Source organism: Lissotriton helveticus, chromosome 2_1 (genome assembly GCF_964261635.1).
Source record: "Lissotriton helveticus chromosome 2_1, aLisHel1.1, whole genome shotgun sequence".
In the NCBI taxonomy this organism is placed as follows: domain Eukaryota; kingdom Metazoa; phylum Chordata; class Amphibia; order Caudata; family Salamandridae; genus Lissotriton; species Lissotriton helveticus.
Window position 1 is genome coordinate 24,500,633 of NC_136059.1, and position 27,627 is coordinate 24,528,259.

Below are 27,627 nucleotides of genomic sequence, written 5' to 3' on the forward strand. Positions count from 1 at the left end.
ACCCCCAGAACTGACACAGGGACCCCAGAACTGACACAGGGACCCCCAGAACTGACACAGAGACCCCAGAACTGACACAGGGACCCCCAGAACTGACACAGAGACCCCAGAACTGACACAGGGACCCCCAGAACTGACACAGAGACCACAGAACTGACACAGAGACCCCAGAACTGACACAGGGACCCCCAGAACTGACACAGAGACCCCCAGAACTGACACAGGGACCCCCAGAACTGACACAGAGACCCCCAGAACTAACACAGGGACCCCCAGAACGGACACAGAGACCCCCAGAACTGACACAGGGACCCCAGAACTGACACAGAGACCCCCAGAACCGACACAGAGACCCCAGAACCGACACAGAGACCCCAGAACTGACACAGGGACCCCAGAACTGACACAGAGACCCCAGAACTAACACAGAGACCCCCAGAACTGACACAGACACCCCCAGAACTGACACAGAGACCCCCAGAACTGACACAGGGACCCCAGAACTGACACAGAGACCCCCAGAACTTACACAGAGACCCCCAGAACTGACACAGAGACCCCAGAACTGACACAGAGACCCCAGAACTGACACAGAGACCCCAGAACTGACACAGAGACCCCCAGAACTGACACAGGGACCCCAGAACTGACACAGAGAGAGACCCCAGAACTGACAGAGAGACCCCCAGAACTGACACAGGGACCCCAGAACTGACACAGAGACCCCAGAACTGACACAGGGACCCCCAGAACTGACACAGAGACCCCAGAACTGACACAGGGACCCCAGAACTGACACAGAGACCCCAGAACTGACACAGAGACCCCAGAACTGACACAGAGACCCCCAGAACTGACACAGAGACCCCCAGAACTGACACAGGGACCCCAGAACTGACACAGAGACCCCTAGAACTGACACAGAGACCCCTAGAACTGACACAGGGACCCCAGAACTGACACAGAGACCCCAGAACTGACTCAGAGACCCCAGAACTGACACAGAGACCCCAGAACTGACACAGAGACCCCCAGAACTGACACAGAGACCCCAGAACTGACACAGAGACCCCCAGAACTGACACAGAGACCCCAGAACTGACACAGGGACCCCAGAACTGACACAGGGACCCCAGAACTGACACAGAGACCCCCAGAACTGACACAGGGACCCCCAGAACTGACACAGAGACCCCAGAACTGACACAGAGACCCCAGAACTGACAAAGGGACCCCAGAACGGACACAGAGACCCCCAGAACTGACACAGAGACCCCAGAACTGACACAGGGACCCCCAGAACTGACACAGAGACCCCAGAACTGACACAGAGACCCCCAGAACTGACACAGAGACCCCAGAACTGACACAGGGACCCCCAGGACTGACACAGGGACCCCAAGAAGTGACACAGGGACCCCCAGAACTGACACAGAGACCCCCAGAACTGACACAGAGACCCCAGAACTGACACAGAGACCCCCAGAACTGACACAGAGACCCCCAGAACTGACACAGAGACCCCAGAACTAACACAGGGACCCCCCAGAACTGACAGAGAGACCCCCAGAACTGACACAGAGACCCCAGAACTGACACAGGGACCCCCAGGACTGACACAGGGACCCCAAGAAGTGACACAGGGGCCCCCAGAACTGACACAGAGACCCCCAGGACTGACACAGGGACCCCCAGAACTGACACAGAGACCCCCAGAACTGACACAGGGACCCCAGAACTGACACAGGGACCCCCAGAACTGACACAGGGACCCCCAGAACTGACACAGAGACCCCAGAACTGACACAACAGAGACCCCAGAACTGACACAGGGACACAGAGACCCCGGAACTGACACAGGGACCCCAGAACTGACACAGAGACCCCAGAACTGACACAGAGACCCCAGAACTGACACAAAGACCCCCAGAACTGACACAGGGACCCCCAGAACTGACACAGAGACCCCAGAACTGACACAGGGACCCCCAGAACTGACACAGAGACCCCAGAACTGACACAGAGACCCCCAGAACTGACACAGAGACACAGAGACCCCAGAACTGACACAGAGACCCCCATAACTGACAGAGGGACCCCCAGAACTGACACAGAGACCCCAGAACTGACACAGAGACCCCAGAACTGACACAGAGACCCCCAGAACTGACACAGGGACCCCAGAACTGACAAAGGGACCCCCAGAACTGACACAGAGACCCCAGAACTGACACAGGGACCCCCAGAACTGACACAGAGACCCCAGAACTGACACAGGGACCCCCAGAACTGACACAGAGACCCCAGAACTGACACAGAGACCCCAGAACTGACACAGGGACCCGCAGAACTGACACAGAGACCCCCAGAACTGACACAGAGACCCCAGAACTGACACAGAGACCCCAGAACTGACACAGAGACCCCCAGGACTGACACAGAGACCCCCAGAACTGACACAGAGACCCCAGAACTGACACAGAGACCCCCAGAACTGACACAGGGACCCCAGAACTGACACAGAGACCCCTAGAACTGACACAGAGACCCCTAGAACTGACACAGGGACCCCAGAACTGACACAGAGACCCCAGAACTGACTCAGAGACCCCAGAACTGACACAGACCCCAGAACTGACACAGAGACCCCCAGAACTGACACAGAGACCCCAGAACTGACACAGAGACCCCAGAACTGACACAGAGACCCCCAGAACTGACACAGAGACCCCAGAACTGACACAGGGACCCCAGAACTGACACAGAGTCCCCCAGAACTGACACAGGGACCCCCAGAACTGACACAGAGACCCCAGAACTGACACAGAGACCCCAGAACTGACACAGGGACCCCAGAACGGACACAGAGACCCCCAGAACTGACACAGAGACCCCAGAACTGACACAGGGACCCCCAGAACTGACACAGAGACCCCAGAACTGACACAGAGACCCCCAGAACTGACACAGAGACCCCAGAACTGACACAGGGACCCCCAGGACTGACACAGAGACCCCAAGAAGTGACACAGGGACCCCCAGAACTGACACAGAGACCCCCAGAACTGACACAGAGACCCCAGAACTGACACAGAGACCCCCAGAACTGACACAGAGACCCCCAGAACTGACACAGAGACCCCAGAACTAACACAGGGACCCCCCAGAACTGACAGAGAGACCCCCAGAACTGACACAGAGACCCCAGAACTGACACAGGGACCCCCAGGACTGACACAGGGACCCCAAGAAGTGACACAGGGGCCCCAGAACTGACACAGAAACCCCCAGGACTGACACAGGTACCCCCAGAACTGACACAGAGACCCCCAGAACTGACACAGGGACCCCAGAACTGACACAGGGACCCCCAGAACTGACACAGGGACCCCCAGAACGGACACAGGGACCCCCAGAACTGACACAGAGACCCCAGAACTGACACAACAGAGACCCCAGAACTGACACAGGGACACAGAGACCCCAGAACTGACACAGGGACCCCAGAACTGACACAGAGACCCCAGAACTGACACAGAGACCCCAGAACTGACACAGAGACCCCCAGAACTGACACAGGGACCCCCAGAACTGACACAGAGACCCCAGAACTGACACAGGGACCCCCAGAACTGACACAGAGACCCCAGAACTGACACAGAGACCCCCAGAACTGACACAGAGACACAGAGACCCCAGAACTGACACAGAGACCCCCATAACTGACAGAGGGACCCCCAGAACTGACACAGAGACCCCAGAACTGACACAGAGACCCCAGAACTGACACAGAGACCCCCAGAACTGACACAGGGACCCCAGAACTGACACAGGGACCCCCAGAACTGACACAGAGACCCCAGAACTGACACAGGGACCCCCAGAACTGACACAGAGACCCCAGAACTGACACAGGGACCCCCAGAACTGACACAGAGACCCCAGAACTGACACAGAGACCCCAGAACTGACACAGGGACCCGCAGAACTGACACAGAGACCCCCAGAACTGACACAGAGACCCCAGAACTGACACAGAGACCCCAGAACTGACACAGAGACCCCCAGGACTGACACAGAGACCCCCAGAACTGACACAGAGACCCCAGAACTGACACAGAGACCCCCAGAACTGACACAGGGACCCCAGAACTGACACAGAGACACCTAGAACCGACACAGAGACCCCAGAACCGACACAGGGACCCCCAGAACTGACACAGAGACCCCAGAACTGACACAGGGACCCCAGAACTGACACAGAGACCCCAGAACTGACACAGGGACCCCCAGAACTGACACAGAGACCCCCAGAACTGACACAGAGACCCCAGAACTGACACAGGGACCCCCAGAACTGACACAGAGACCCCAGAACTGACACAGAGACCCCCAGAACTGACACAGAGACCCCAGAACAGACACAGAGACCCCAGAACTGACACAGACCCCAGAACTGACACAGAGACCCCCAGAACTGACACAGAGACCCCAGAACTGACACAGGGACCCCCAGAACTGACACAGGGACCCCCAGAACTGACACAGAGACCCCAGAACTGACACAGGGACCCCCAGAACTGACACAGAGACCCCAGAACTGACACAGAGACCCCCAGAACTGACACAGAGACACAGAGACCCCAGAACTGACACAGAGACCCCCAGAACTGACAGAGGGACCCCCAGAACTGACACAGAGACCCCAGAACTGACACAGAGACCCCAGAACTGACACAGAGACCCCCAGAACTGACACAGGGACCCCAGAACTGACACAGGGACCCCCAGAACTGACACAGGGACCCCCAGAACTGACACAGAGACCCCCAGAACTGACACAGGGACCCCAGAACTGACACAGGGACCCCCAGAACTGACACAGGGACCCCCAGAACTGACACAGAGACCCCAGAACTGACACAACAGAGACCCCAGAACTGACACAGGGACACAGAGACCCCAGAACTGACACAGGGACCCCAGAACTGACACAGAGACCCCAGAACTGACACAGAGACCCCAGAACTGACACAGAGACCCCCAGAACTGACACAGGGACCCCCAGAACTGACACAGAGACCCCAGAACTGACACATGGACCCCCAGAACTGACACAGAGACCCCAGAACTGACACAGAGACCCCCAGAACTGACACAGAGACACAGAGACCCCAGAACTGACACAGAGACCCCCATAACTGACAGAGGGACCCCCAGAACTGACACAGAGACCCCAGAACTGACACAGAGACCCCAGAACTGACACAGAGACCCCCAGAACTGACACAGGGACCCCAGAACTGACACAGGGACCCCCAGAACTGACACAGAGACCCCAGAACTGACACAGGGACCCCCAGAACTGACACAGAGACCCCAGAACTGACACAGGGACCCCCAGAACTGACACAGAGACCCCAGAACTGACACAGAGACCCCAGAACTGACACAGGGACCCGCAGAACTGACACAGAGACCCCAGAACTGACACAGAGACCCCAGAACTGACACAGAGACCCCCAGAACTGACACAGAGACCCCAGAACTGACACAGAGACCCCCAGAACTGACACAGGGACCCCAGAACTGACACAGAGACCCCTAGAACTGACACAGAGACCCCAGAACTGACACAGGGACCCCCAGAACTGACACAGAGACCCCAGAACTGACACAGGGACCCCAGAACTGACACAGAGACCCCAGAACTGACACAGGGACCCCCAGAACTGACACAGAGACCCCCAGAACTGACACAGAGACCCCAGAACTGACACAGGGACCCCCAGAACTGACACAGAGACCCCAGAACTGACACAGAGACCCCCAGAACTGACACAGAGACCCCAGAACAGACACAGAGACCCCAGAACTGACACAGACCCCAGAACTGACACAGAGACCCCCAGAACTGACACAGAGACCCCAGAACTGACACAGGGACCCCCAGAACTGACACAGGGACCCCCAGAACTGACACAGAGACCCCAGAACTGACACAGGGACCCCCAGAACTGACACAGAGACCCCAGAACTGACACAGAGACCCCCAGAACTGACACAGAGACACAGAGACCCCAGAACTGACACAGAGACCCCCAGAACTGACACAGAGACCCCAGAACTGACACAGAGACCCCAGAACTGACACAGAGACCCCCAGAACTGACACAGGGACCCCAGAACTGACACAGGGACCCCCAGAACTGACACAGAGACCCCAGAACTGACACAGGGACCCCCAGAACTGACACAGAGACCCCAGAACTGACACAGGGACCCCAGAACTGACACAGAGACCCCAGAACTGACACAGGGACCCCAGAACTGACACAGAGACCCCAGAACTGACACAGGGACCCGCAGAACTGACACAGAGACCCCCAGAACTGACACAGAGACCCCAGAACTGACACAGAGACCCCAGAACTGACACAGAGACCCCCAGGACTGACACAGAGACCCCAGAACTGACACAGAGACCCCAGAACTGACACAGAGACCCCAGAACTGACACAGAGACCCCCAGAACTGACACAGGGACCCCAGAACTGACACAGAGACCCCTAGAACTGACACAGAGACCCCAGAACTGACACAGGGACCCCCAGAACTGACACAGAGACCCCAGAACTGACACAGGGACCCCAGAACTGACACAGAGACCCCATAACTGACACAGGGACCCCCAGAACTGACACAGAGACCCCCAGAACTGACACAGAGACCCCAGAACTGACACAGGGACCCCCAGAACTGACACAGAGACCCCAGAACTGACACAGGGACCCCCAGAACTGACACAGAGACCCCCAGAACTGACACAGAGACCCCAGAACTGACACAGGGACCCCCAGAACTGACACAGAGACCCCAGAACTGACACAGAGACCCCCAGAACTGACACAGAGACCCCAGAACAGACACAGAGACCCCAGAACTGACACAGACCCCAGAACTGACACAGAGACCCCCAGAACTGACACAGAGACCCCAGAACTGACACAGGGACCCCCAGAACTGACACAGAGACCCCCAGAACTGACACAGAGACCCCAGAACTGACACAGGGACCCCCAGAACTGACACAGAGACCCCAGAACTGACACAGGGACCCCCAGAACTGACACAGAGACCCCAGAACTGACACAGGGACCCCAGAACTGACACAGAGACCCCAGAACTGACACAGAGACCCCCAGAACTGACACAGACACCCCCAGAACTGACACAGAGACCCCCAGAACTGACACAGGGACCCCAGAACTGACACAGAGACCCCCAGAACTGACACAGAGACCCCCAGAACTGACACAGAGACCCCAGAACTGACACAGAGACCCCAGAACTGACACAGAGACCCCCAGAACTGACACAGAGACCCCAGAACTAACACAGGGACCCCCAGAACTAACACAGGGACCCCAGAACTGACACAGAGACCCCCAGAACTGACACAGGGACCCCCAGAACTGACACAGAGACCCCAGAACTGACACAGAGACCCCCAGAACTGACACAGAGACCCCAGAACTGACACAGGGACCCCCAGAACTGACACAGAGACCCCCAGAACTGACACAGGGACCCCCAGAACTGACACAGAGACCCCCAGAACTGACACAGGGACCCCAGAACTGACACAGAGACCCCCAGAACTGACACAGAGACCCCAGAACCGACACAGAGACCCCAGAACTGACACAGGGACCCCCGAACTGACACAGAGACCCCAGAACTGACACAGAGACCCCCAGAATTGACACAGACACCCCCAGAACTGACACAGAGACCCCCAGAACTGACACAGGGACCCCAGAACTGACACAGAGACCCCCAGAACTGACACAGAGACCCCCAGAACTGACACAGAGACCCCAGAACTGACACAGGGACCCCAGAACTGACACAGAGAGAGACCCCAGAACTGACAGAGAGACCCCCAGAACTGACACAGGGACCCCAGAACTGACACAGAGACCCCGGAACTGACACAGGGACCCCCAGAACTGACACAGAGACCCCAGAACTGACACAGGGACCCCAGAACTGACACAGAGACCCCAGAATTGACACAGAGACCCCCAGAACTGACACAGAGACCCCCAGAACTGACACAGGGACCCCATAACTGACACAGAGACCCCTAGAACTGACACAGAGACCCCTAGAACTGACACAGGGACCCCAGAACTGACTCAGAGACCCCAGAACTGACACAGAGACCCAAGAACTGACACAGAGACCCCCAGAACTGACACAGGGACCCCCAGAACTGACACAGAGACCCCAGAACTGACACAGAGACCCCAGAACTGACACAGAGACCCCCAGAACTGACACAGGGACCCCAGAACTGACACAGGGACCCCAGAACTGACACAGAGACCCCAGAACTGACACAGGGACCCCCAAAACTGACACAGAGACCCCAGAACTGACACAGAGACCCCAGAACTGACACAGGGACCCCAGAACGGACACAGAGACCCCCAGAACTGACACAAAGACCCCAGAACTGACACAGGGACCCCCAGAACTGACACAGAGACCCCAGAACTGACACAGAGACCCCCAGAACTGACACAGAGACCCCAGAACTGACACAGGGACCCCCAGGACTGACACAGGGACCCCAAGAAGTGACACAGGGACCCCCAGAACTGACACAGAGACCCCCAGAACTGACACAGAGACCCCCAGAACTGACACAGAGACCCCAGAACTAACACAGGGACCCCCCAGAACTGACAGAGAGACCCCCAGAACTGACACAGAGACCCCAGAACTGACACAGGGACCCCCAGGACTGACACAGGGACCCCAAGAAGTGACACAGGGACCCCCAGAACTGACACAGAGACCCCCAGAACTGACAAAGGGACCCCAGAACTGACACAGAGACCCCAGAACTGACACAGGGACCCCCCAGAACTGACGCAGAGACCCCAGAACTGACACAGAGACCCCAGAACTGACACAGAGACCCCCAGAACTGACACAGGGACCCCCAGAACTGACACAGGGACCCCCAGAACCGACACAGAGACCCCAGAACTGACACAAAGACCCCAGAACTGACACAGAGACCCCAGGACTGACACAGGGACCCCCAGAACTGACACAGAGACCCCAGAACTGACACAGAGACCCCCAGAACTGACACAGGGACCCCCAGAACTGACACAGAGACCCCAGAACTGACACAGGGACCCCAGAACTGACACAGAGACCCCCAGAACTGACACAGAGACCCCAGAACTGACACAGAGACCCCCAGAACTGACACAGAGACCCCAGAACTGACACAGGGACCCCAGAACTGACACAGAGACCCCAGAACTGACACAGAGACCCCAGAAATGACACAGGGACCCCGACAACTGACACAGAGACCCCAGAACTGACACAGGGACCCCAGAACTGACACAGAGACCCCCATAACTGACACAGGGACCCCAGAACTGACACAGAGAGACCCCAGAACTGACACAGAGACCCCAGAACTGACACAGAGACCCCGGAACTGACACAGGGACCCCCAGAACTGACACAACTGACACAGAGACCCCAGAACTGACACAGAGACCCCCAGAACTGACACAGGGACCCCAGAACTGACACAGAGACCCCAGAACTAACACAGAGACCCCAGAACTGACACAGAGACCCCGGAACTGACACAGGGACCCCCAGAACTGACACAACTGACACAGAGACTCCAGAACTGACACAGAGACCCCAGAACTGACACAGAGACCCCGGAACTGACACAGGGACCCCCAGAACTGACACAACTGACACAGAGACCCCAGAACTGACACAGAGACCCCCAGAACTGACACAGGGACCCCAGAACTGACACAGAGACCCCAGAACTAACACAGAGACCCCAGAACTGACACAGAGACCCCCAGAACTGACACAGGGACCCCAGAACTGACACAGGGACCCCCAGAACTGACACAGGGACCCCTGAACTGACACAGAGACCCCCAGAACTGACACAGAGACCCCAGAACTGACACAGAGACCCCCATAACTGACACAGGGACCCCCAGAACTGACACAGGGACCCCAGAACTGACACAGAGACCCCATAACTGACACAGAGACCCCCAGAACCGACACAGGGACCCCCAGAACTAACACAGAGACCCCAGAACTGACAAAGGGACCCCCAGAACTGACACAGAGACCCCCAGAACTGACACAGGGACCCCCAGAACTGACACAGTGACCCCCAGAACTGACACAGGGACCCCCAGAACTGACACAGGGACCCCAGAACTGACACAGAGACCCCCAGAACTGACACAGAGACCCCATAACTGACACAGGGACCCCAGAACTGACACAGAGACCCCAGAACTGACACAGAGACCCCCAGAACTGACACAGAGACCCCCAGAACTGACACAGAGACCCCCAGAACTGACACAGGGACCCCAGAACTGACACAGAGACCCCAGAACTGACACAGAGACCCCCAGAACTGACACAGAGACCCCAGAACTGACACAGAGACCCCCAGAACTGACACAGAGACCCCAGAACTGACACAGGGACCCCCAGAACTGACACAGAGACCCCCAGAACTGACACAGGGACCCCAGAACTGACACAGAGACCCCAGAACTGACACAGGGACCCCCAGAACTGACACAGAGACCCCCAGAACTGACACAGGGACCCCAGAACTGACACAGGGACCCCAGAACTGACACAGAGAGACCCCCAGAACTGACACAGAGACCCCCAGAACTGACACAGAGACCCCCAGAACTGACACAGGGACCCCAGAACTGACACAGGGACCCCAGAACTGACACAGAGACCCCCGAACTGACACAGAGACCCCCAGAACTGACACAGAGACCCCAGAACTGACACAGAGACCCCCAGAACTGACACAGAGACCCCAGAACTGACACAGAGACCCCAGAACTGACACAGGGACCCCAGAACTGACACAGGGACCCCAGGACTGACACAGAGACCCCAGAACTGACACAGAGAGACCCCCAGAACTGACACAGAGACCCCAGAACTGACACAGGGACCCCCAGAACTGACACAGAGACCCCAGAACTGACACAGAGACCCCAGAACTGACACAGTGACCCCAGAACTGACACCGAGACCCCAGAACTGACACAGAGACCCCCAGAATTGACACAGGGACCCCGACAACTGACACAGAGACCCCCAGAACTGACACAGAGACCCCAGAACTGACACAGAGACCCCAGAACTGACACAGAGACCCCCAGACTGACACAGAGACCCCAGAACTGACACAGAGACCCCAGAACTGACACAGGGACCCCCAGAACTGACACAGGGACCCCCCAGAACTGACACAGAGACCCCCAGAACTGACACAGAGACCCCAGAACTGACACAGAGACCCCCAGAACTGACACAGAGACCCCCAGAATTGACACAGGGACCCCGACAACTGACACAGAGACCCCAGAACTGACACAGGGACCCCAGGACTGACACAGAGACCCCAGAACTGACACAGAGAGACCCCCAGAACTGACACAGAGACCCCAGAACTGACACAGGGACCCCCAGAACTGACACAGAGACCCCAGAACTGACACAGAGACCCCAGAACTGACACAGTGACCCCAGAACTGACACCGAGACCCCAGAACTGACACAGAGACCCCCAGAATTGACACAGGGACCCCGACAACTGACACAGAGACCCCCAGAACTGACACAGAGACCCCAGAACTGACACAGAGACCCCAGAACTGACACAGAGACCCCCAGACTGACACAGAGACCCCAGAACTGACACAGAGACCCCAGAACTGACACAGGGACCCCCAGAACTGACACAGGGACCCCCCAGAACTGACACAGAGACCCCCAGAACTGACACAGAGACCCCAGAACTGACACAGAGACCCCCAGAACTGACACAGAGACCCCCAGAACTGACACAGAGACCCCAGAACTGACACAGAGACCCCCAGAACTGACACAGAGACCCCCAGAACTGACACAGAGACCCCAGAACTGACACAGAGACCCCCAGAACTGACACAGGGACCCCAGAACTGACACAGAGACCCCAGAACTGACACAGAGTCCCCAGAACTGACACAGAGACCCCCAGAACTGACACAGGGACCCCAGAACTGACACAGAGACCCCCAGAACTGACACAGAGACCCCAGAACTGACACAGAGACCCCCAGAACTGACACAGACACCCCAGAACTGACACAGAGACCCCCAGAACTGACACAGAGACCCCCAGAACTGACACAGAGACCCCCAGAACTGACACAGTGACCCCAGAACTGACACAGAGAGACCCCCAGAACTGACACAGAGACCCCCAGGACTGACACAGAGACCCCCAGAACTGACACAGAGACTCCCAGAACTGACACAGAGACCCCAGAACCGACACAGAGACCCCCAGAACTGACACAGAGACCCCCAGAACTGACACAGAGACCCCCAGAACTGACACAGAGACCCCAGAACTGACACAGAGACCCCAGAACTGACACAGAGACCCCCAGAACTGACACAGAGACCCCAGAACTGACACAGAGACCCCAGAACTGACTCAGAGACCCCCAGAACTGACACAGGGACCCCCAGAACTGACACAGGGACCCAGAACTGACACAGAGACCCCAGAACTGACACAGGGACCCCCAGAACTGACACAGAGACCCCCAGAACTGACACAGGGACCCCCAGAACTGACACAGTGACCCCCAGAACTGACACAGGGACCCCCAGAACTGACACAGAGACCCCAGAACTGACACAGAGACCCCCAGAACTGACACAGAGACCCCAGAACTGACACAGGGACCCCAGAACTGACACAGAGACCCCAGAACTGACACAGAGACCCCCAGAACTGACACAGAGACCCCAGAACTGACACAGAGACCCCCAGAACTGACACAGAGACCCCAGAACTGACACAGAGACCCCCAGAACTGACACAGGGACCCCAGAACTGACACAGAGACCCCAGAACTGACACAGAGACCCCCAGAACTGACACAGAGACCCCAGAACTGACACAGAGACCCCCAGAACTGACACAGAGACCCCAGAACTGACACAGGGACCCCCAGAACTGACACAGAGACCCCCAGAACTGACACAGGGACCCCAGAACTGACACAGAGACCCCAGAACTGACACAGGGACCCCCAGAACTGACACAGAGACCCCAGAACTGACACATAGACCCCAGAACTGACACAGAGACCCCCAGAACTGACACAGAGACCCCCAGAACTGACACAGGGACCCCAGAACTGACACAGGACCCCAGAACTGACACAGGGACCCCAGAACTGACACAGAGAGACCCCCAGAACTGACACAGAGACCCCCAGAACTGACACAGAGACCCCCAGAACTGACACAGGGACCCCAGAACTGACACAGGGACCCCAGAACTGACACAGAGACCCCAGAACTGACACAGAGACCCCCAGAACTGACACAGAGACCCCAGAACTGACACAGAGACCCCAGAACTGACACAGAGACCCCAGAACTGACACAGAGACCCCAGAACTGACACAGGGACCCCAGAACTGACACAGGGACCCCAGGACTGACACAGAGACCCCAGAACTGACACAGAGAGACCCCCAGAACTGACACAGAGACCCCCAGAACTGACACGGAGACCCCAGAACTGACACAGAGACCCCAGAACTGACACAGGGACCCCAGAACTGACACAGAGACCTCCAGGACTGACACAGGGGCCCCCAGAACTGACACAGAGACCCCAGAACGAACACAGAGACCCCCAGAACTGACACAGAGACCCCAGAACTGACACAGAGACCCCAGAACTGACACAGGGACCCCCAGAACTGACACAGAGACCCCCAGAACTGACACAGAGACCCCCAGAACTGACACACGGACCCCCAGAACTGACACAGAGACCCCCAGAACTGACACAGGGACCCCCAGAACTGACACAGAGACCCCAGAACTGACACAGAGACCCCCAGAACTGACACAGAGACCCCAGAACTGACACAGGGACCCCAGAACTGACACAGAGACCCCAGAACTGACACAGAGACCCCCAGAACTGACACAGAGACCCCAGAACTGACACAGAGACCCCCAGAACTGACACAGAGACCCCAGAACTGACACAGAGACCCCCAGAACTGACACAGGGACCCCAGAACTGACACAGAGACCCCAGAACTGACACAGAGACCCCCAGAACTGACACAGAGACCCCAGAACTGACACAGAGACCCCCAGAACTGACACAGAGACCCCAGAACTGACACAGGGACCCCCAGAACTGACACAGAGACCCCCAGAACTGACACAGGGACCCCAGAACTGACACAGAGACCCCAGAACTGACACAGGGACCCCCAGAACTGACACAGAGACCCCAGAACTGACACAGAGACCCCAGAACTGACACAGAGACCCCCAGAACTGACACAGAGACCCCCAGAACTGACACAGGGACCCCAGAACTGACACAGGGACCCCAGAACTGACACAGGGACCCCAGAACTGACACAGAGAGACCCCCAGAACTGACACAGAGACCCCCAGAACTGACACAGGGACCCCAGAACTGACACAGGGACCCCAGAACTGACACAGAGACCCCAGAACTGACACAGAGACCCCAGAACTGACACAGAGACCCCCAGAACTGACACAGGGACCCCAGAACTGACACAGAGACACCTAGAACCGACACAGAGACCCCAGAACCGACACAGGGACCCCCAGAACTGACACAGAGACCCCAGAACTGACACAGGGACCCCAGAACTGACACAGAGACCCCAGAACTGACACAGGGACCCCCAGAACTGACACAGAGACCCCCAGAACTGACACAGAGACCCCAGAACTGACACAGGGACCCCCAGAACTGACACAGAGACCCCAGAACTGACACAGAGACCCCCAGAACTGACACAGAGACCCCAGAACAGACACAGAGACCCCAGAACTGACACAGACCCCAGAACTGACACAGAGACCCCCAGAACTGACACAGAGACCCCAGAACTGACACAGGGACCCCCAGAACTGACACAGGGACCCCCAGAACTGACACAGAGACCCCAGAACTGACACAGGGACCCCCAGAACTGACACAGAGACCCCAGAACTGACACAGAGACCCCCAGAACTGACACAGAGACACAGAGACCCCAGAACTGACACAGAGACCCCCAGAACTGACAGAGGGACCCCCAGAACTGACACAGAGACCCCAGAACTGACACAGAGACCCCAGAACTGACACAGAGACCCCCAGAACTGACACAGGGACCCCAGAACTGACACAGGGACCCCCAGAACTGACACAGGGACCCCCAGAACTGACACAGAGACCCCCAGAACTGACACAGGGACCCCAGAACTGACACAGGGACCCCCAGAACTGACACAGGGACCCCCAGAACTGACACAGAGACCCCAGAACTGACACAACAGAGACCCCAGAACTGACACAGGGACACAGAGACCCCAGAACTGACACAGGGACCCCAGAACTGACACAGAGACCCCAGAACTGACACAGAGACCCCAGAACTGACACAGAGACCCCCAGAACTGACACAGGGACCCCCAGAACTGACACAGAGACCCCAGAACTGACACATGGACCCCCAGAACTGACACAGAGACCCCAGAACTGACACAGAGACCCCCAGAACTGACACAGAGACACAGAGACCCCAGAACTGACACAGAGACCCCCATAACTGACAGAGGGACCCCCAGAACTGACACAGAGACCCCAGAACTGACACAGAGACCCCAGAACTGACACAGAGACCCCCAGAACTGACACAGGGACCCCAGAACTGACACAGGGACCCCCAGAACTGACACAGAGACCCCAGAACTGACACAGGGACCCCCAGAACTGACACAGAGACCCCAGAACTGACACAGGGACCCCCAGAACTGACACAGAGACCCCAGAACTGACACAGAGACCCCAGAACTGACACAGGGACCCGCAGAACTGACACAGAGACCCCAGAACTGACACAGAGACCCCAGAACTGACACAGAGACCCCCAGAACTGACACAGAGACCCCAGAACTGACACAGAGACCCCCAGAACTGACACAGGGACCCCAGAACTGACACAGAGACCCCTAGAACTGACACAGAGACCCCAGAACTGACACAGGGACCCCCAGAACTGACACAGAGACCCCAGAACTGACACAGGGACCCCAGAACTGACACAGAGACCCCAGAACTGACACAGGGACCCCCAGAACTGACACAGAGACCCCCAGAACTGACACAGAGACCCCAGAACTGACACAGGGACCCCCAGAACTGACACAGAGACCCCAGAACTGACACAGAGACCCCCAGAACTGACACAGAGACCCCAGAACAGACACAGAGACCCCAGAACTGACACAGACCCCAGAACTGACACAGAGACCCCCAGAACTGACACAGAGACCCCAGAACTGACACAGGGACCCCCAGAACTGACACAGGGACCCCCAGAACTGACACAGAGACCCCGGAACTGACACAGGGACCCCCAGAACTGACACAGAGACCCCAGAACTGACACAGAGACCCCCAGAACTGACACAGAGACACAGAGACCCCAGAACTGACACAGAGACCCCCAGAACTGACACAGAGACCCCAGAACTGACACAGAGACCCCAGAACTGACACAGAGACCCCCAGAACTGACACAGGGACCCCAGAACTGACACAGGGACCCCCAGAACTGACACAGAGACCCCAGAACTGACACAGGGACCCCCAGAACTGACACAGAGACCCCAGAACTGACACAGGGACCCCCAGAACTGACACAGAGACCCCAGAACTGACACAGAGACCCCAGAACTGACACAGGGACCCGCAGAACTGACACAGAGACCCCCAGAACTGACACAGAGACCCCAGAACTGACACAGAGACCCCAGAACTGACACAGAGACCCCCAGGACTGACACAGAGACCCCAGAACTGACACAGAGACCCCAGAACTGACACAGAGACCCCAGAACTGACACAGAGACCCCCAGAACTGACACAGGGACCCCAGAACTGACACAGAGACCCCTAGAACTGACACAGAGACCCCAGAACTGACACAGGGACCCCCAGAACTGACACAGAGACCCCAGAACTGACACAGGGACCCCAGAACTGACACAGAGACCCCATAACTGACACAGGGACCCCCAGAACTGACACAGAGACCCCCAGAACTGACACAGAGACCCCAGAACTGACACAGGGACCCCCAGAACTGACACAGAGACCCCAGAACTGACACAGAGACCCCCAGAACTGACACAGAGACCCCAGAACAGACACAGAGACCCCAGAACTGACACAGACCCCAGAACTGACACAGAGACCCCCAGAACTGACACAGAGACCCCAGAACTGACACAGGGACCCCCAGAACTGACACAGAGACCCCCCAGAACTGACACAGAGACCCCAGAACTGACACAGGGACCCCCAGAACTGACACAGAGACCCCAGAACTGACACAGGGACCCCCAGAACTGACACAGAGACCCCAGAACTGACACAGGGACCCCAGAACTGACACAGAGACCCCAGAACTGACACAGAGACCCCCAGAACTGACACAGACACCCCCAGAACTGACACAGAGACCCCCAGAACTGACACAGGGACCCCAGAACTGACACAGAGACCCCCAGAACTGACACAGAGACCCCCAGAACTGACACAGAGACCCCAGAACTGACACAGAGACCCCAGAACTGACACAGAGACCCCCAGAACTGACACAGAGACCCCAGAACTAACACAGGGACCCCCAGAACTAACACAGGGACCCCAGAACTGACACAGAGACCCCCAGAACTGACACAGGGACCCCCAGAACTGACACAGAGACCCCAGAACTGACACAGAGACCCCCAGAACTGACACAGAGACCCCAGAACTGACACAGGGACCCCCAGAACTGACACAGAGACCCCCAGAACTGACACAGGGACCCCCAGAACTGACACAGAGACCCCCAGAACTGACACAGGGACCCCAGAACTGACACAGAGACCCCCAGAACTGACACAGAGACCCCAGAACCGACACAGAGACCCCAGAACTGACACAGGGACCCCCGAACTGACACAGAGACCCCAGAACTGACACAGAGACCCCCAGAATTGACACAGACACCCCCAGAACTGACACAGAGACCCCCAGAACTGACACAGGGACCCCAGAACTGACACAGAGACCCCCAGAACTGACACAGAGACCCTCAGAACTGACACAGAGACCCCAGAACTGACACAGGGACCCCAGAACTGACACAGAGAGAGACCCCAGAACTGACAGAGAGACCCCCAGAACTGACACAGGGACCCCAGAACTGACACAGAGACCCCGGAACTGACACAGGGACCCCCAGAACTGACACAGAGACCCCAGAACTGACACAGGGACCCCAGAACTGACACAGAGACCCCAGAATTGACACAGAGACCCCCAGAACTGACACAGAGACCCCCAGAACTGACACAGGGACCCCATAACTGACACAGAGACCCCTAGAACTGACACAGAGACCCCTAGAACTGACACAGGGACCCCAGAACTGACTCAGAGACCCCAGAACTGACACAGAGACCCCAGAACTGACACAGAGACCCCCAGAACTGACACAGGGACCCCCAGAACTGACACAGAGACCCCAGAACTGACACAGAGACCCCAGAACTGACACAGAGACCCCCAGAACTGACACAGGGACCCCAGAACTGACACAGGGACCCCAGAACTGACACAGAGACCCCAGAACTGACACAGGGACCCCCAAAACTGACACAGAGACCCCAGAACTGACACAGAGACCCCAGAACTGACACAGGGACCCCAGAACGGACACAGAGACCCCCAGAACTGACACAAAGACCCCAGAACTGACACAGGGACCCCCAGAACTGACACAGAGACCCCAGAACTGACACAGAGACCCCCAGAACTGACACAGAGACCCCAGAACTGACACAGGGACCCCCAGGACTGACACAGGGACCCCAAGAAGTGACACAGGGACCCCCAGAACTGACACAGAGACCCCCAGAACTGACACAGAGACCCCCAGAACTGACACAGAGACCCCAGAACTAACACAGGGACCCCCCAGAACTGACAGAGAGACCCCCAGAACTGACACAGAGACCCCAGAACTGACACAGGGACCCCCAGGACTGACACAGGGACCCCAAGAAGTGACACAGGGACCCCCAGAACTGACACAGAGACCCCCAGAACTGACACAGGGACCCCAGAACTGACACAGAGACCCCAGAACTGACACAGGGACCCCCCAGAACTGACGCAGAGACCCCAGAACTGACACAGAGACCCCAGAACTGACACAGAGACCCCCAGAACTGACACAGGGACCCCCAGAACTGACACAGGGACCCCCAGAACCGACACAGAGACCCCAGAACGGACACAAAGACCCCAGAACTGACACAGAGACCCCAGGACTGACACAGGGACCCCCAGAACTGACACAGAGACCCCAGAACTGACACAGAGACCCCCAGAACTGACACAGGGACCCCCAGAACTGACACAGAGACCCCAGAACTGACACAGGGACCCCAGAACTGACACAGAGACCCCCAGAACTGACACAGAGACCCCAGAACTGACACAGAGACCCCCAGAACTGACACAGAGACCCCAGAACTGACACAGGGACCCCAGAACTGACACAGAGACCCCAGAACTGACACAGAGACCCCAGAACTGACACAGGGACCCCGACAACTGACACAGAGACCCCAGAACTGACACAGGGACCCCAGAACTGACACAGAGACCCCCATAACTGACACAGGGACCCCAGAACTGACACAGAGAGACCCCAGAACTGACACAGAGACCCCAGAACTGACACAGAGACCCCGGAACTGACACAGGGACCCCCAGAACTGACACAACTGACACAGAGACCCCAGAACTGACACAGAGACCCCCAGAACTGACACAGGGACCCCAGAACTGACACAGAGACCCCAGAACTAACACAGAGACCCCAGAACTGACACAGAGACCCCGGAACTGACACAGGGACCCCCAGAACTGACACAACTGACACAGAGACTCCAGAACTGACACAGAGACCCCAGAACTGACACAGAGACCCCGGAACTGACACAGGGACCCCCAGAACTGACACAACTGACACAGAGACCCCAGAACTGACACAGAGACCCCCAGAACTGACACAGGGACCCCAGAACTGACACAGAGACCCCAGAACTAACACAGAGACCCCAGAACTGACACAGAGACCCCCAGAACTGACACAGGGACCCCAGAACTGACACAGGGACCCCCAGAACTGACACAGGGACCCCTGAACTGACACAGAGACCCCCAGAACTGACACAGAGACCCCAGAACTGACACAGAGACCCCCATAACTGACACAGGGACCCCCAGAACTGACACAGGGACCCCAGAACTGACACAGAGACCCCATAACTGACACAGAGACCCCCAGAACCGACACAGGGACCCCCAGAACTAACACAGAGACCCCAGAACTGACAAAGGGACCCCCAGAACTGACACAGAGACCCCCAGAACTGACACAGGGACCCCCAGAACTGACACAGTGACCCCCAGAACTGACACAGGGACCCCCAGAACTGACACAGGGACCCCAGAACTGACACAGAGACCCCCAGAACTGACACAGAGACCCCATAACTGACACAGGGACCCCAGAACTGACACAGAGACCCCAGAACTGACACAGAGACCCCCAGAACTGACACAGAGACCCCCAGAACTGACACAGAGACCCCCAGAACTGACACAGGGACCCCAGAACTGACACAGAGACCCCAGAACTGACACAGAGACCCCCAGAACTGACACAGAGACCCCAGAACTGACACAGAGACCCCCAGAACTGACACAGAGACCCCAGAACTGACACAGGGACCCCCAGAACTGACACAGAGACCCCCAGAACTGACACAGGGACCCCAGAACTGACACAGAGACCCCAGAACTGACACAGGGACCCCCAGAACTGACACAGAGACCCCCAGAACTGACACAGGGACCCCAGAACTGACACAGGGACCCCAGAACTGACACAGAGAGACCCCCAGAACTGACACAGAGACCCCCAGAACTGACACAGAGACCCCCAGAACTGACACAGGGACCCCAGAACTGACACAGGGACCCCAGAACTGACACAGAGACCCCCGAACTGACACAGAGACCCCCAGAACTGACACAGAGACCCCAGAACTGACACAGAGACCCCCAGAACTGACACAGAGACCCCAGAACTGACACAGAGACCCCAGAACTGACACAGGGACCCCAGAACTGACACAGGGACCCCAGAACTGACACAGGGACCCCAGGACTGACACAGAGACCCCAGAACTGACACAGAGAGACCCCCAGAACTGACACAGAGACCCCAGAACTGACACAGGGACCCCCAGAACTGACACAGAGACCCCAGAACTGACACAGAGACCCCAGAACTGACACAGTGACCCCAGAACTGACACCGAGACCCCAGAACTGACACAGAGACCCCCAGAATTGACACAGGGACCCCGACAACTGACACAGAGACCCCCAGAACTGACACAGAGACCCCAGAACTGACACAGAGACCCCAGAACTGACACAGAGACCCCCAGACTGACACAGAGACCCCAGAACTGACACAGAGACCCCAGAACTGACACAGGGACCCCCAGAACTGACACAGGGACCCCCCAGAACTGACACAGAGACCCCCAGAACTGACACAGAGACCCCAGAACTGACACAGAGACCCCCAGAACTGACACAGAGACCCCCAGAATTGACACAGGGACCCCGACAACTGACACAGAGACCCCAGAACTGACACAGGGACCCCAGGACTGACACAGAGACCCCAGAACTGACACAGAGAGACCCCCAGAACTGACACAGAGACCCCAGAACTGACACAGGGACCCCCAGAACTGACACAGAGACCCCAGAACTGACACAGAGACCCCAGAACTGACACAGTGACCCCAGAACTGACACCGAGACCCCAGAACTGACACAGAGACCCCCAGAATTGACACAGGGACCCCGACAACTGACACAGAGACCCCCAGAACTGACACAGAGACCCCAGAACTGACACAGAGACCCCAGAACTGACACAGAGACCCCCAGACTGACACAGAGACCCCAGAACTGACACAGAGACCCCAGAACTGACACAGGGACCCCCAGAACTGACACAGGGACCCCCCAGAACTGACACAGAGACCCCCAGAACTGACACAGAGACCCCAGAACTGACACAGAGACCCCCAGAACTGACACAGAGACCCCCAGAACTGACACAGAGACCCCAGAACTGACACAGAGACCCCCAGAACTGACACAGAGACCCCCAGAACTGACACAGAGACCCCAGAACTGACACAGAGACCCCCAGAACTGACACAGGGACCCCAGAACTGACACAGAGACCCCAGAACTGACACAGAGTCCCCAGAACTGACACAGAGACCCCCAGAACTGACACAGGGACCCCAGAACTGACACAGAGACCCCCAGAACTGACACAGAGACCCCAGAACTGACACAGAGACCCCCAGAACTGACACAGACACCCCAGAACTGACACAGAGACCCCCAGAACTGACACAGAGACCCCCAGAACTGACACAGAGACCCCCAGAACTGACACAGTGACCCCAGAACTGACACAGAGAGACCCCCAGAACTGACACAGAGACCCCCAGGACTGACACAGAGACCCCCAGAACTGACACAGAGACTCCCAGAACTGACACAGAGACCCCAGAACCGACACAGAGACCCCCAGAACTGACACAGAGACCCCCAGAACTGACACAGAGACCCCCAGAACTGACACAGAGACCCCAGAACTGACACAGAGACCCCAGAACTGACACAGAGACCCCCAGAACTGACACAGAGACCCCAGAACTGACACAGAGACCCCAGAACTGACTCAGAGACCCCCAGAACTGACACAGGGACCCCCAGAACTGACACAGGGACCCAGAACTGACACAGAGACCCCAGAACTGACACAGGGACCCCCAGAACTGACACAGAGACCCCCAGAACTGACACAGGGACCCCCAGAACTGACACAGTGACCCCCAGAACTGACACAGGGACCCCCAGAACTGACACAGAGACCCCAGAACTGACACAGAGACCCCCAGAACTGACACAGAGACCCCAGAACTGACACAGGGACCCCAGAACTGACACAGAGACCCCAGAACTGACACAGAGACCCCCAGAACTGACACAGAGACCCCAGAACTGACACAGAGACCCCCAGAACTGACACAGAGACCCCAGAACTGACACAGAGACCCCCAGAACTGACACAGGGACCCCAGAACTGACACAGAGACCCCAGAACTGACACAGAGACCCCCAGAACTGACACAGAGACCCCAGAACTGACACAGAGACCCCCAGAACTGACACAGAGACCCCAGAACTGACACAGGGACCCCCAGAACTGACACAGAGACCCCCAGAACTGACACAGGGACCCCAGAACTGACACAGAGACCCCAGAACTGACACAGGGACCCCCAGAACTGACACAGAGACCCCAGAACTGACACATAGACCCCAGAACTGACACAGAGACCCCCAGAACTGACACAGAGACCCCCAGAACTGACACAGGGACCCCAGAACTGACACAGGACCCCAGAACTGACACAGGGACCCCAGAACTGACACAGAGAGACCCCCAGAACTGACACAGAGACCCCCAGAACTGACACAGAGACCCCCAGAACTGACACAGGGACCCCAGAACTGACACAGGGACCCCAGAACTGACACAGAGACCCCAGAACTGACACAGAGACCCCCAGAACTGACACAGAGACCCCACAACTGACACAGAGACCCCAGAACTGACACAGAGACCCCAGAACTGACACAGAGACCCCAGAACTGACACAGGGACCCCAGAACTGACACAGGGACCCCAGGACTGACACAGAGACCCCAGAACTGACACAGAGAGACCCCCAGAACTGACACAGAGACCCCCAGAACTGACACGGAGACCCCAGAACTGACACAGAGACCCCAGAACTGACACAGGGACCCCAGAACTGACACAGAGACCTCCAGGACTGACACAGGGGCCCCCAGAACTGACACAGAGACCCCAGAACGAACACAGAGACCCCCAGAACTGACACAGAGACCCCAGAACTGACACAGAGACCCCAGAACTGACACAGGGACCCCCAGAACTGACACAGAGACCCCCAGAACTGACACAGAGACCCCCAGAACTGACACACGGACCCCCAGAACTGACACAGAGACCCCCAGAACTGACACAGGGACCCCCAGAACTGACACAGAGACCCCAGAACTGACACAGAGACCCCCAGAACTGACACAGAGACCCCAGAACTGACACAGGGACCCCAGAACTGACACAGAGACCCCAGAACTGACACAGAGACCCCCAGAACTGACACAGAGACCCCAGAACTGACACAGAGACCCCCAGAACTGACACAGAGACCCCAGAACTGACACAGAGACCCCCAGAACTGACACAGGGACCCCAGAACTGACACAGAGACCCCAGAACTGACACAGAGACCCCCAGAACTGACACAGAGACCCCAGAACTGACACAGAGACCCCCAGAACTGACACAGAGACCCCAGAACTGACACAGGGACCCCCAGAACTGACACAGAGACCCCCAGAACTGACACAGGGACCCCAGAACTGACACAGAGACCCCAGAACTGACACAGGGACCCCCAGAACTGACACAGAGACCCCAGAACTGACACAGAGACCCCAGAACTGACACAGAGACCCCCAGAACTGACACAGAGACCCCCAGAACTGACACAGGGACCCCAGAACTGACACAGGGACCCCAGAACTGACACAGGGACCCCAGAACTGACACAGAGAGACCCCCAGAACTGACACAGAGACCCCCAGAACTGACACAGGGACCCCAGAACTGACACAGGGACCCCAGAACTGACACAGAGACCCCAGAACTGACACAGAGACCCCCAGAACTGACACAGAGACCCCAGAACTGACACAGAGACCCCCAGAACTGACACAGAGACCCCAGAACTGACACAGAGACCCCAGAACTGACACAGGGACCCCAGAACTGACACAGGGACCCCAGGACTGACACAGAGACCCCAGAACTGACACGGAGACCCCAGAACTGACACAGAGACCCCAGAACTGACACAGGGACCCCAGAACTGACACAGAGACCTCCAGGACTGACACAGGGGCCCCCAGAACTGACACAGGGACCCCAGAACTGACACAGGGACCCCCAGAACTGACACAGAGACCCCCAGAACTGACACGGAGACCCCAGAACTGACACAGAGACCCCAGAACTGACACAGGGACCCCAGAACTGACACAGAGACCCCCAGAACTGACACGGAGACCCCAGAACTGACACAGAGACCCCAGAACTGACACAGGGACCCCAGAACTGACACAGAGACCTCCAGGACTGACACAGGGGCCCCCAGAACTGACACAGAGACCCCAGAACGAACACAGAGACCCCCAGAACTGACACAGAGACCCCAGAACTGACACAGAGACCCCAGAACTGACACAGGGACCCCCAGAACTGACACAGAGACCCCCAGAACTGACACAGAGACCCCCAGAACTGACAGACGGACCCCCAGAACTGACACAGAGACCCCCAGAACTGACACAGAGACCCCAGAACTGACACAGAGACCCCAGAACTGACACAGAGACCCCAGAACTGACACAGAGACCCCAGAACTGACACAGGGACCCCCAGAACTGACACAGAGACCCCAGAACTGACACAGAGACCCCCAGAACTGACACAGAGACCCCAGAACTGACACAGGGACCCCAGAACTGACACAGAGACCCCAGAACTGATACAGGGACCCCCAGAACTGACACAGAGACCCCAGAACTGACACAGAGAGACCCCCAGAACTGACACAGAGACCCCCAGAACTGACACAGAGGCCCCAGAACTGACACAGGGACCCCAGAACTGACACAGAGACCCCCAGAACTGACACAGAGACCCCAGAACTGACACAGAGACCCCCAGAACTGACACAGAGACCCCAGAACTGACACAGGGACCCCAGAACTGACACAGGGACCCCAGAACTGACACAGGGACCCCCAGAACTGACACAGAGACCCCAGAACTGACACAGAGAGACCCCCAGAACTGACACAGAGACCCCCAGAACTGACACAGAGACCCCAGAACTGACACAGGGACCCCAGAACTGACACAGAGACCCCAGAACTGACACAGGGACCCCAGAACTGACACAGAGAGACCCCCAGAACTGACACGGAGACCCCCAGAACTGACACAGAGACCCCAGAACTGACACAGAGACCCCAGAACTGACACAGAGACCCCCAGAACTGACACAGAGACCCCAGAACTGACACAGAGACCCCAGAACTGACACAGAGACCCCCAGGACTGACACAGGGACCCCGGAACTGACACAGGGACCCCAGAACTGACACAGAGACGCCCAGGACTGACACAGGGACCCCGGAACTGACACAGGGACCCCAGAACTGACACAGAGACCCCAGAACTGACACAGACCCCAGAACTGACACAGAGACCCCCAGAACTGACACAGAGACCCCCAGAACTGACACAGAGACCCCAGAACAAACACAGAGACCCCCAGAACTGACACAGAGACCCCAGAACTGACACAGAGACCCCCAGAACTGACACAGAGACCCCAGAACTGACTCAGAGACCCCCAGAACTGACACAGAGACCACAGAACTGACACAGAGACCCCCAGAACTGACACAGTGACCCCAGAACTGACACAGAGAGACCCCCAGAACTGACACAGAGACCCCAGAACTGACACAGGGACCCCAGAACTGACACAGAGACCCCCAGAACTGACACAGTGACCCCAGAACTGACACAGAGAGACCCCCAGAACTGACACTGAGACCCCAGAACTGACACAGGGACCCCAGAACTGACACAGAGACCCCCAGGACTGACACAGGGACCCCCAGAACTGACACAGAGACCCCAGAACGAACACAGAGACCCCCAGAACTGACACAGGGACCCCAGAACTGACACAGAGACCCCAGAACTGACACGGGGACCCCAGAACGGACACAGAGACCCCCAGAACTGACACAGGGACCCCAGAACTGACACAGAGACCCCAGAACTGACACAGAGACCCCCAGAACTGACACAGAGACCCCCAGAACTGACACGGAGACCCCAGAACTGACACAGAGACCCCAGAACTGACACAGAGACCCCTAGAACTGACATAGAGACCCCCAGAACTGACACGGAGACCCCAGAACTGACACGGAGACCCCAGAACTGACACAGAGACCCCCAGGACTGACACCGAGACCCCAGAACTAACACAGAGACCCCTAGAACTGACACAGGGACCCCCAGAACTGACACAGAGACCCCCAGAACTGACACA